Here is a 13,676-nt window from a genome sequence, read left to right as displayed (position 1 = left end):
TCCACATGGGGTACAGGCAGGAACCCCGACTCCACCCTGTCAGCCTGACCTCGGGGACATAGCTAGGGCCTGAGTCATGGGGTCATCGGGCAGGGTCCACGCTCCACACCCCCAACACGCTCACACCCGTTCCCAAGTCTCTGCCTCTGCTCACCTACCCTCTGCGTATCGGCCTGGGGTCGTGGAACTGCCTGGTTCCCACCCAAAGATGGTGAGAAGGGGGAATCCCAGCAGTCCCCTCCCCAACACACGCCCACACCAGCCCCTGGGTCTCCCCACTGGTGACCCTGTGTCCCCGTCCCGTCCCAGGATGGGCTACAGCAAGAGAGCTGCAGAGGGCACCCTCCCACACCCAGAGGCGGGCCCAGCAGGTTTTTCAGGTCTGCCCTTCTGACACCACAGCCGAGAAAGAAATTCCTGGCTGTGATGACTGTTTACAAGCAAGACACCTCACCTGGATGGCACCCCAACACCTCAGTGGGACCCCCATTTCCACATCCCGCCACCTTGGGAGCAAATACAAACTCCCAATGTCTGGGACTGTTCCCCACACCGCCCCAGAGGTCCTCCCCCACTGCCCTCACTCTAGGGGAACAGTGTGGAGGACCAGGCAGGTGCTGGGAAGTAGTTTCTCAACAGCCCAGTCTGGGCTTTCCTAGGGGGCTGGGCCCCAGGTTGAAGGAGGGCAGAGGCTACCCCTGCACGGGAGGAAGGGGGAAAGGAAGTAGCGGGGAGTAGAGAAGGGGGACGCTGGCTTCTCTTCTCCCCCATCCCTTCCCCTCGTCCACTTCCGGCAAGGAATCGGCTTCATGCCAGGAAAGGAAATTGGACATTTTAGGCTTCGCCCCTCTAGCCAGGCCCTCCTTCCTCGCTGTGCCTCTCACATAGACCTGGCTCTCTCCCACAGGGAACTCCAGCACACCCTGTGCCCTTCTCCCCCGACCCCTCGCCCCTGGGCCCATTGTCCCCAGGTGCTCACCAATGCCAGAGCAGAGAGGTGCTGTGGGGTGGCCTCAGGTACCTCAAAAAAATATAGTTGTCTCGACCAGGCCCTGCTCCGGCTGGTAGTGGCAATAAGTGGGTGAGCGCAGTGGCGGATGCCTAGGCCACCTCCCACTAGGCAATGGCCCAGCCTACCTGGCCAGGGACTGGGCCGGCCCATACCTTTTAACCCTTGCCTGCCTGACACCAGGGCTCCGGCCACCCTTAGGAGCTGTCTTGGAGCCAAGTCCCCTCAGGGTGTCCAGCACGGCCAAGTAGAGAGCCTGGACCTCCCCCCTCCCCCCATACACCTAACAGAGGACTGAGGAAGAAGGGCTAAGGGTCGTGGGAGCGGCCACTGCCTCTGGTGCTGTCCAAGTATCCAGATCAGACCCTGCCCACCCTCGGGTACTAGCTGGGAGCCAAGGGATGGAGGTCTGGGGAGTTGTAAGCACAGGAGAGGACTTGGGGTACCTCGGGTGTGCGTCTCTTGGCAGCACTCCACGTTCCTGACACCCCTGCCCTTTCCTCCCAGGGCAAGGCAGGGGTGGGAGAAGGTCTTAGGGCAATTCCCACCCTCACTGGGGTGATTGATAGTTTCCCAAGTTGGGACAGACAAGGTCCACTATTCTAAGGAGAGACCATGTCTCAGGACCCTACCACCTTCTGCAGCTTCAGAAGAAATCATCCTAGCAAACGGAAGAGACACACTGGTGGTTTAACCCCTCCTGACCCCTACAAACCTGGGAGCATGGCACAGACCCAGCTCCTCATAGCCAGCTTGGAGAGATGAAAGCTGGGGCTCGCAGAAGTGAAGAGGCCCGATTCTGATCACAGAGGCATGACAGCAGGTAGAATCAGAACTCAGGGGGCTGGGTCCTGGGTTGCAAGTTGACAGAGGCAACTCCTGCATGGGAGGAGGAGTGGGAAACGGGGCTCATGCTTCTTCACATCCAGGCTGGGTCTCCCCACTTCCTCCCCCCACCTCCTGGGGCATTTCTGGCCAGGAGTCAAGGAAATGGAGGGCTCTGAGTCTCTGCGATGTACTGTTAATCCCACGCCACCACCTGGGCTTTGGGCCTGCCCCGGCACACACCACACATCTTGAGCTCCATTTGGGGCCATCTGCTCTGTGACCTCAGGGCCCAAGCCCAACCCAGGCCCCGACAGCAGCCCACGCCAAGATGTGAAAGAGCAGAGTGAGGAAAGCTCCCTCTCCACCTGGCAGGTGGGCCAAGCCTGGAGAGGAACTTGCTCTGTATCAGCAACGCCCAGTGTACCCCAGTGTACGTGTTACTGAGGCTTCCCGCCACCCTGCCCACCTTTCTTCCTGGGTGTGAGATTTCCGGCACGGGACCCAAAGGCCCCTTTCATCACCCCCTTCTCCCTCCCTTCACTGCCTGGGGCTGATGGAGGCAGCAGCCACAAGGTGGACAGCTGGGTGTCGGTGGGGAGTGTCCTCTCAGCCATGGTCTCTCCCACCTCTTGTGGGACACCAAGGAGGCTGGGAAGGGGGATGTTTATAAAATCAGAGCTGAATTCCCTGGTGGTCCAGTGGTTAGAACTCCGCACTTCCACTGCAGGGGGCACGGGTTCGATCCCTGGTCGGGGGACTAAGATCCTGCAAGCCGTGTGGCACGGCCAAAAAAAAAAAAAAATCAGAGCCGAGAGGGACAAGTGTATCTGGCCAGCAATGCAGATTGAGTCTCAAGGCTTAGATTTCTGCATTTGGAAAATGGGTAAACAGTGCTAACAGAGCCAATGGAGGCCAAAGTAACTTTGGAAGACATTTCAAAGTGCAAGAAAACTCATACCACATCATTAACAACTGTTAATAACTACAATAATAAAGTCAGGCAGGGGTGGGCTGGGGCGAGAGTAAGGAGGGAAGAGCAGGTAACTGGGTCTCTTGGGCCAGGCAAGGCGGAGTCACCCACACACATCATTGCCCTGGTCCACAGCTTTTAACAGTCTGGAAGACAACCACCTCTAAGCCCCACCCCAGCAGGGACCTGAGCCTCCTGTGGCCTCCCATAGGGCTAGCAAGTGGTGGGTCTGAGATTCAACCCAGCTCTACCACTTCCAGGCTGTGTGACTGCTTGGACAAGTCACTCAACTTCTCTGTGCCTCAGTGCCTTCATCTGTAAAATGGGGGTGCTGACAGCAGTATAAAACTCACAGGGGGGTTGGGAGCATGACAGGAGCTAAGACATTCAAAGATTGCTTAGGACAGTGCCTGGCCCACGGTAAGTGCTCAATATATATATGTAATATGTCATACATAATTACAAGTATTCCTCCCAGTCCGAACTCAGGAATCAAATACACACACACACACACACACACACACACACACACACACACACTTTGAGACACAGCTGGTATCCCTCAGCCTCGAAACCCTCCCCACTTGCTGCCCAGATATAGAACCCTCCTTACTTGCCAAACCAGACATATTTGAAACAGAGCTGTTTTCCCTCATTATCCAACCTCTCCCTCCTCAACATCAAAAATGCAGGAACCAAATATATTCAGAAAAATTGTCTGAACTCTCACTATCCAAATACAGGAACTGAATGGATTTGGATACTTTTTTGAGATAGGACTGGTATCCCTCACTCTCTGAGCTTTCCTTACTCACCAGGCAAAATAGAGGAACCAAATACATTTATATAATGCGGTACCCTTACTATCCCAACTCTTGCCACTGGAGCACAGGAAAATGGATAGATTTGAATACATTTCTGAGTTAGAGCCATTATCCCTCGTTCTCTGAATTCTCCCTACTCACTGTGCAAAATGCAAAAACAAAATAACTTCAGATAACTTAATATCTTTCACTGTCTGAACTATCCAAACTCTCCCTCTCAGAACTTGTGTACCAAATATACTGGGACAGTGAGGGATGTGTGTGTTGTTATTAATAGGTTTGGATACCTGTTTGGGATAAATGAAACAGGTCTGATATTTCATTATTCAAACTCTCACTATTCTCTATGAGAAATACAGTAATAAAACATAACTGAATGACATGTTACTTCCTCACTATTCAAATTCTCCCTGTCTGTCCTCAAAATCAAGGTGATTCAGACAGTAAGAGAACTTCTTATTTTTCTTGTTGTTGTTATTGTCACTACTGGATGAGCCTGATTCTAACAGAGGCCCCCCAATACACACAGACCTCCCCACAGAGGTAGGATGGACTCAGCATCAAGATGGACTCAGCATCAAGATTTGTACTGCTTACTGCTGACAGGAGGAGGATAAACTCCTGCCCCCATCCTACCCCTACCAAGCCCTGAAGCCTCTGGCCTAGGATGGACTTTTTTCCAGGCCAGGAAAGCAGGGATCACTGCACCTGGGACCAAGACCAGGAGATGGGGGTAACATGACCTAGAAGACTCACACATACCCCTGAGTCCCCCACCCCTACATGGGGCAGCCCCCAACCTAGCAAGGCTGGAAACATGACCCAGACCTCACAGACTCCCAGAGAGTCATTGAATAATTTAGGGTGTTCTTTCACACTTGGAGAGGGTAGGGGGCACAGGAAGAGTTCCATGCCCTCCTGGGGCAGGGAGAGAAATGCAAGCTCTGTGTGAGATCACTGGGTGGGGGAAATCACATGTGAAAACTCCCTCAGCCTCATGGGGCCCACAAGGCTGCTTGCTCTTGCTCATGCTAAGAGAAGCATTTGGGATGAATTTCAGAGATAATAGGTACAGTGGAACCTCCAAGTTCATGGTCACGGTATAATGGAACCCCTGTCCTTCTGGGCTCAGAGGAGATGGAAAGTGGGTGTTACGAAGGAGGGAGACCTGAACAGCGTGGAGGGGCATGGAAGGGGCAAAACAGGGGCCTGGGGTTGGGATAGAATGAAGACACAGGACAGGAAGGGGTATAAGGGACAAAACAGAATCAGAGTTGTAGGATGGAGGTCAAAAGATAAGACAGAGAAGAATCCAGGACACTGGCCAGGGGATAGGATGGACAAAGGCCAGAGAAAAAGTAGGGGACAAAAGAGGAGGGCAGGGATCAGGATCAGTATAAAACGGTAGTCAGAAGACATGATGGGGGACAGGCCAAGACAGCGGTTCAAGGAAGAGGATAGGGAAAAGAGCAGGTTCAGGGTGGAGGTAAGGAACAGGAAAAGACCAGCACAGAATGAGGATAGGAACGAGGACAGTGATGGGCCAAGAGAAGACAAGGGAAAACGGCATAGGTTTGGGGGCAGGGACATGGCAGGAGGCAAGAGGGACAGTCTAAAGGTGGTGGGCCAGGATGGAGTTCAGGAGACAGGAGGGGGACCCGGGGGATAGTACTGGGTGGGGAGAAAGTACATAAGTCAGAGGTCAGGAATTGGGACAGACCTGGATCAGACTGGGGTTAGGGGTACAGGACATGACTGGAAGAGGTTCAGGGACTGGACAAGAGAATAGGCAGGTCAAGCATCAGGACAGAAACTGGGGAGATCAAGACAAGGCACGATGAGCTTCAGAGATGGAACAGGGTCAGGCAAGGATCTGGGGTCAGGTCAAGGATCCTGAGAACATAACTGGATGGGGTTTGGGGTCAGGACTGGATTTAGAGGTACAAAACAGGGGTTGAGGATCACACCAGGCCAAAACATGGTTAGGTCAGGGGTCAGACCAGAGCTCCTGGGGCCAAGACTGGCCGAGGTTCGAGGTTAAAAGAAGATGTAGCCAGGTAAGGCAGGGGTCGAGGGGCAGACCACAGGGTCAGAGGTCTGGGGTGCACGAGCAGGTACATCGCCGGTCAGCGTTTCCGGGCCTTCACCCCGCCGTCTCCTCCCTTCCAACCCCAAGCGGGCGTTACTCACCGAGGGTCCTCGCCCCGCGGCATAGGCGGGGTCGGTGCAGGCCTGAAAGAGTGGTGGGAGCGCCCCTCCCTCGCTGCCCCCAGCTCGTTCCCGGGCTCTTGCCTACTCCCCTTCCGCGCCCTGCCCGTGGGCCGCGTTCGGCCGTGCGACTATTAACCCTGGGGGCCAGACGGGGGGCGCGGGGAGGGTGGGAGGGTAGCAGCTGCTCGGCCGAGGGCAGTGGACCCCGGCCCCCCACCTTCAACTCAGGTCTGTCCGTTCCCAGCGGCACCGCCACCTCCGCCGCTGAGCGCGAGCCTGGAGGGGCGGGGTGGGGGGGGGGGGAAGAGACAGGGGGCGGGGCGCGAGACCACAGCAGCGGCGGAGACCAAGTGCGCAGGCGCCAGTTCGGGTCTTCGTGGGTGTTTTTTTTTTTTTCCTTTTCTTTTCTTTTCTTTTCTTTTTTTTTTCTTTTTCCCCTGCCCTGGGAGCGCCAGGAGCGAACCAGTTCGGAGCGCTTGCGCACACGCTTTCTCGAGGGCCGTGGAGCTGTCCCCTACCGAGGCCACGCCCCCTCAGTGATCAGACAAGCGCCCCTCACCCCAATTCACCCCGCAACAAGCACCCAAGAATTACCCACAGACTGCCTTCTATCAGCCACCACCACACTTCTAAATTCCCCCAACTACCCTCCCGTGCCCCAAATGCACTCCAAACCACACTCCATCATCTCCCAAATTGTATCCCCAAACTATTGTCCATTGATCCCAAAGCAGTACCCCCAATCTGCCTTCCTTGGTCACCCAAGCTGTACAAATAAGCTACCCTCCAATACTCCCAAGTTGTTCCCCCAAACTATCTACAATCAGCCCTGAAACTGTTAACCTCCGAAGAGCACTTCCAAATCACCCTCCCTCTACCCCCAATATGCACCCAAAACACCCTCCATGACCCTAAACCGCTCTCCATGTACCGTCCTAATCATACTCTATTGATCCCCAAATGGCACTAAAGAGCCCTCAACACCACCCCAAACATTCTCAACTACCTTTGGAGTGGCCCCCACCTGCACACCAGATCAATTCCAACAGTCACCTGCTCTAACTCCAAACCATGGTCCATGAACTCCCACCACCACCACCACCACCACCACCACCACCACCACCACCACCACCACCACCACCACCACCACCACCACCAAACCTTCCACTGACCAACCCCACTCCTGGCAAAACTCCCATGTACTCCCAACTACTCAAGGTGGATCCCCCCACTTCAAACTACCCTCCAACACCCTCTCCACCTCCAAACCACATTCCACTGATCCAAACTCCGACTCTCCAACAGTCCTCAACAAACCTCCATAACCACTAACTTTCTGTAGTTACCCCAGTTGAACCTCCAAATCATACTCCAGTGACCCCAAATGTGTCCCTCAAGCCCTCCAATGACTGTTTTGTTTTGTTTTTTTTTTTTTTTGCGGTACGCGGGCCTCTCGCTGTGGCCTCTCCCGTTGAGGAGCACAGGCTCCAGGCGCGCAGGCTCAGCGGCCATGGCTCACGGGCCCAGCCGCTCCGCCGCATGTGGGATCCTCCCAGACCGGGGCACGAACCCATGTGCCCTGCATCGGCAGGCGGACTCTCAACCACTGCGCCACCAGGGAAGCCCCTTCCAATGACTCTTATCCACACCCTAAATCATTCTTCAGTGACTCTAATATATTACAAAGCATCCTCCAACAATCTTTTCTTTTTTTTTTTTTTTGCAGTTATTACATTTTTCTTTATTGTGGTAAAATATCTATAACATAAAATTTACCGTTTTAACCATTCTTAAGTGTACAGTTCAGTGGCATTAAGTACATTCACATTGTTGTGACAATGATCTTTTCTTAAAACAACTTAATTGAGGTATAATTTGCATATCAGAAATGTCACTCATTTTAAGCATGCAATTCAATTCAATTATTTTAGTAAAGTTACCAAAGTGTGCAACAATCACCACAGTCCAGTTTTAGAGCATTTTCATAATCCCTATAAGATCCCTCATGCCCAAATACCTTTTTTAATTAATTAATTAATTAATTAATTTGGTTGCATCGGGTCTTAGTTGTGGCACCAAATACATTTAATCTCTGTTCCCATTCCCACTCCCAGGCAACTGCTAATCTACTTTCTGTCTCTATAGATTTGCCTTTTAAATCCAATATGTGGATTTTTGGTATTTGGCTTCTTTCACTTAGCATAATGTTTTTGAGGTTCAGTCATGTTGTATCATGTACCAGCAGTTTGTTCCTTTTATTGCTGAGAATAGTATTCCGTCCAATGATCTTTCACTGCCCCCCAAATCACCCGCTAATAGCTCCTCAACTATAATGCATAAAATCCCTCTGACATCCAGACCTCAAAACAGGCCGCTAAAAAAAACAAACAAACAAACAAACAAAAAAACAGGCCGCTAAACTGCATCCCAGACTGTACCCGCCAGCCTTCAACTATATCCCCAAACAACACTATTGATCCTCAAACTTCCTCACTAAACTACCCAACCAGGTCCTCACCTTCACCCCCAAACCTTCCAACTGACCCTACTTTACCCTCAAGCTGTCCTCTAAATCCCAAGAATATCCCCAAAGTGCCCTTTCAGTGATACCCAACGCTAATCCCAAACTACTCTCCAACAATTACAAACCTCGCCCCCCCAAATTTCACTTCCGAGAGCCCCCAACTCTGCTTCTAAATACCCCTTAACTACCTTCCCTTGGTCCCACAGCTACAGCCCCAAACTATACCTCCAAACCACTCTTCAATGACAGCTATGGCTGTCTTAAATTACAGTTGGCCTCGATATCCACTGGTCCCACATCCAGGGATAGGGAGGGCTAACCGTACTATGCTATTTTATATAAGGGACTTGCACATCCTTGGATTTTGGTATTCACACATGGGGGTGTCCTGGAACCAATCTCCCCATGGATTCTAAGGGACATGCAACTACACCCACAAAACATCTTCCAATTTTCTCCAACTGTACCACCCAAACCACCCTTCAAGAACCACACCTCCAAACCACCCTCTGGTGACTCCCCCAACCCCACCTCAGTCTTCCCTTTGATGGCTCCAACTGTACCCAAACACTTTCAAATGCCTCAATTATACCCTCAAACTTCCCTCAATCACCTCCAAGCATACCCCTAAGTCCTTCCAACAACCCCAAATCTACCCCTAAGCCATCTGTATTAGCTTCCTGTGGCTGCTGTGATGAATTACCACAAATTTGGTGGTTTAAAACATAAGAAAAAATTTAAAACAACATAAGAAATTTATTCTCTCAGTTCTGGGGGCCAAAAGACCAAAATCAAGGTGTCAGCCAGGTCATGCTCCCTTCAGAGGCTCTAGGGGAGAATCTGCTTGTTGCCTCTTCCTCTTTTGGTGGCTATCAGCATTCTTTGGCTTGTGGCCACATCACCACAATCTCTGCTTGATTGTCACATTGCCTTCTTTTCTGTCAAACCTGCCTCTGCCTCCCTCTTACGAGGACACTATGGTTATGATTAGAGTCACCTGGATAATCCAAGATAATCTCCCCATCTCAAAATTCTTACCTTAATCACATCTACAAACTGCAAAGTCCCTTTTCTTTTTCTTTTCTTCTCTTTCTTCCATCTAAGTTACATTCAAAGGTTCCAGCAATCAGGATGTGCATATCTTTGGTGGTGGCATCATTCAGCCTACAACAGTACACCATTTGGTCTCCAAAGATGCACATCCACTCTATGTGAAAAACACATGTACCTTATCCCAATACTCCCAAAATTTCAACCCATTACAGCATCAACTCAAGTTCAAAATCTGACTTTAATATCATCAGCTCAGAAGTTTCAAATCTCATTATCTAAATAATCTAAATCAGGTATGAGTGAGCCTCTGGGTATGATCCACCCTGAGTCAAAATTCCTCTCCATCTCTGGACTTGTGGAACTAGAAAACAAGTTATCTGTTCCCAAAACACAGTGGTGGGATAGGCATAGGATGCGAGTTATAGACATTCCTATTTCAAAAGGGAGAAAACGGAAGGAAAAAAAGGTGTCACTGGCCCCAGGAAACGGTGAAATCCAGCAGGGCAAGTTTCATTCAGTTTCAAGGCCTGGGAATAATAAATCCTCTGCGGCTTGATGCTCTACCTCTGGGCTCAAGGCTGTGTCCTCAGAGTCATTCTTTCTTTCCCTTGAAGGGTAGCACATGTTTGCTGCTGAGTAGTTTTAGCCTGTATCCTTCCAGTAAAATTTTGGGAGTCCAAAATCCTTCCTTCATTTCATCGTGTCTCTGTTTGTTTGTTTGTTTGTTTTCAAGCCAATCAGGCAGTGTTTCCGTTAGTATAACATTCTGAAAAATCTTTTGGATCTCCCATGGAAGGCACAAGGATTCACATCATTAGACAAGAGGGTCCTCCTCAAATTTTTCATGGATAACCCCATCTCTATTCCTGACTTCTACTGAGATGGTTGAGAGGATCCATGAGTCACACACAAAATCTCTTTAGTACTAGCAAAAGGCTGTCCAGCCACACCCTTGGCTTTCTCTCCAGAGCATACTTTCCTGACAGTGAATCTCCTAAATTTTATGTCTTTTACAATCTGGACAGCCTGAGAATTTTCCAAATCATCAAATCCTGGATTCATTTTGCTTAACAGTTCTTCCCTCAATTTATCTCTTTCCTTTCACATTTTACTATAAGCAGCAAGAAGAAACCAGGCAGTACCTCAAAATTTTCGTTGGAAATCTCCTCAGCTAAATATTCAAGTCCGTCACTTACAAGCTCTGCTTTCCACAGAACTGTAGGACACAATTCAGCTAAGTTTTCTGCCTTATATAATAAGGATTTTCTTTTCTCCAGTTTCCAATAACATGTTCCTCATTTCCTTGAGCCCTGTTAACAGCAGCACCTGTAACATTAATATTTCTACCAATATTCTGTTTATGATGATATATGTATTCCCTGAGACAATGTATGCTTTCTCTACTGTGCTCATTTACTTCTGAGCCTTCACCAGCAGTGCTTTTAACATTCATATTTCTACTAGCAGTTTATTCAAGGCAACCTAGACTTTTTCTATCATGTGCCTCAAAATTCTTCCAGCCTCTACCCACTATCCAATTCCAAAGCCACTTCAATTTTTTTAGGTATTTGTTGCAACACGTTATGGAATTAATTGTGTTCAACACCCCCCAATTATTTGTTGAAGCCCTAACCCCCCAATATGACTGTATTTGGAAATAGGGCTTTTAAGCAGATGATTAAGGTTAAATGGGGTCATAAGGGTGGAGCCCTTATCCAATAGGAATGGTGTCATTATGAGAAGAGGAAGAGACACCAGGAGTGCACACGCACAAAGGAAAGACCACGTGAGGACACAGAAAATATCAGTCATCTGCAAGTCAGGAAGACTGCTCTCATCAGAAATCAACCCAGATGGCACCTTGATCTTGGACTTCTAGCCTCCAGAACTGTGAGAAAATAAATTTCTGTTGTTTAATACCACAGTCTGTGGTATTCTGTTATGACAGCCCAAGCAGACTAAGACACAGCAGCATCACATATCCAGGTACCAAAATCTATATTAGTTTCCTGTGGCTGCTGTAACTAATTACCACAAATTTGGTGGATTAAAAATATAAGAAATCTATGGGACTTCCCTGGTGGTCCAGTGGTTAAGACTCCACACTTTCAATGCAGGGGGAGTGCATTCGATCCCTGGCCAGGGAACTAAGATCCCACATGCTGCGTGGCATGGCCAAAAATTAAAAAAAAAAAAAAGAAATCTACTCTTTCATGGTTCTGGGGGCCAGAAGTCCAAAATCAATTCCACTGGACAAAATCAAGGAGTCAGCAGGGCCATACTCTCCCTGGAGACTCTAGGGGAGAATCTGTTGTCTCTTCCAGCTTCTGGTGGCTGCTGGCATTCCTTGGCTTGTGGCCATATCACTACAATCTCTGCTTCTGTGGTCACAATGCCTTCTCCTTTATGGTTTGTCAAATCTGTCTCTCTTCTTTCTTCTTATAAGGGCTTACAATTAGGGGTTACAATTAGGTTCCATTCAGATAATCCAGGATAATCTCTCTACCTGAAAATCCTTAATTTAATCACATCTGCAAACCTTTTTTTTTTTTTTTTTTTTTGACATATAAGGTAACATTTACAGGTTCCAGGGATTAGGACATGGATATCTTTTGGGGGGGCCATTAGGCTAACACACTATCCTATGACAGTTAACAGTTCTATTAACAACTCCTTAAACTACAAAAGACCACGCACTAACCTTCCATAGTCCCTCCAACTGCATCTCAAACCATCTTCCAACTCCCCAGAGAGTATTCCCAATTTACCCTCCAATAGCTGCCACCTGCACTCTTAAACTGTCCTCTAGCAGCCCCATTCCTCCTGAAGACGTGGTCCTTTAGTTGTGTGCCAACTGTCCTGTAATAGACCCCAACCTCACCCCAAACCACCCTCAATCACCCCTCACATCTCTCTATAAACATCCCCAATTTCACCATCCAACTGCCCTCTCTTCTCCCTACATATCTCCCATTCACCCCGTCCCTCAGTTGCGTTGCAATGAAACCCCAGCTTCCAGAGAGAGAGACAGAGACAGAGACAGAGACAGAGAGCACGCAGCAATGAAGACCTAATGCAGCCCAAAATAAATAAATAAAATAAATAAATAAATGGGAAAAAAGATGGCAGCCTCGGGCTTCCCTGGTGGCGCAGTGGTTGAGAGTCCGCCTGCAGATACAGGGGACCCGGGTTCGTGCCCCGGTCCGGGAAGATTCCACATGCCGCGGAGCCACTGGGCCCGTGAGCCATGGTCGCTGAGGCTGCGCGTCCGGAGCCTGTGCTCTGCAACGGGAGAGGCCACAACAGTGAGAGGCTTGCGTACCGCAAAATGGCAGCCTCATTCAAACTAAGAAAAATACAAAAATTTTTTTTTAAAAGAAGTGTGCTTGGGTTCCAATCCCAGGTTCTATAAACTGGTGTGACCTAGGGCAAGTGACTTAACTTTGCTGTACCTTGGTTTCCTAATCTGTAGGTTGGGAAAATAAATGGAACCCTCCTCAGAGGTCTGTTGTGAGGATTAAAATGAATGAATACAGGGCTTCCCTGGTGGCGCAGTGGTTGAGAGTCCGCCTGCCGATGCAGGGGGCACGGGTTCGTGCCCCGGTCTGGGAAGATCCCACATGCCGCGGAGCGGCTGGGCCTGTGAGCTATGGCCCCTGAGCCTGTGCATCCGGAGCCTGTGCTCCACAACGGGAGAGGCCACAACAGTGAGAGGCCCGTGTACCGCAAAAAAAAAAAAAAAAAAAAAAAATGAATGAATACAGATAAAGTGCCAAGAATGACCGATAAATGTTGCTTATTGTTAGTTTTCTTTATAGCTTTCGCTTTTTTGTATCCTGTTCAAGAAGGCCTTGTTTGTTGCCAAAGACTTAAAGATAGTCTCCAAACATATTTTGTTCTGATATTTTTATAGGTTCTTTTTTAATGGTTAGGTCTTTAGCCAATCTGGAATTAATTTTTCTGAATTGAGTAAATTAGGAATCTAATCCCTCCCCCCAAAAGACAGTCATTTCTCCCCAAACTATTTTAGTAAATAGTCCATCTCTCTCCCAGTGACTTGAAATATCACTTTTGTCATTTATGAATTCCCACAATACCTAGGTCGATTTTTGGATTTTTTTTCTGTACCATTGATCTAGTTTTCTATTCCTACTCCCATATCACAATGTTTCTTTTTATGTTTGTATTTCCCTGTGCTTATTTTATTTTATTATTTTTGGCTGTGCAGCACGCGGGATCTTAGTTCCCCGACCAGAG

The sequence above is a fragment of the Hyperoodon ampullatus genome (assembly GCF_949752795.1).
Source record: "Hyperoodon ampullatus genome assembly, chromosome: X".
NCBI classification, from domain to species: domain Eukaryota; kingdom Metazoa; phylum Chordata; class Mammalia; order Artiodactyla; family Ziphiidae; genus Hyperoodon; species Hyperoodon ampullatus.
The sequence above is the reverse complement of the archived record's forward strand: the minus strand, read 5'-3'. Positions refer to the sequence as shown.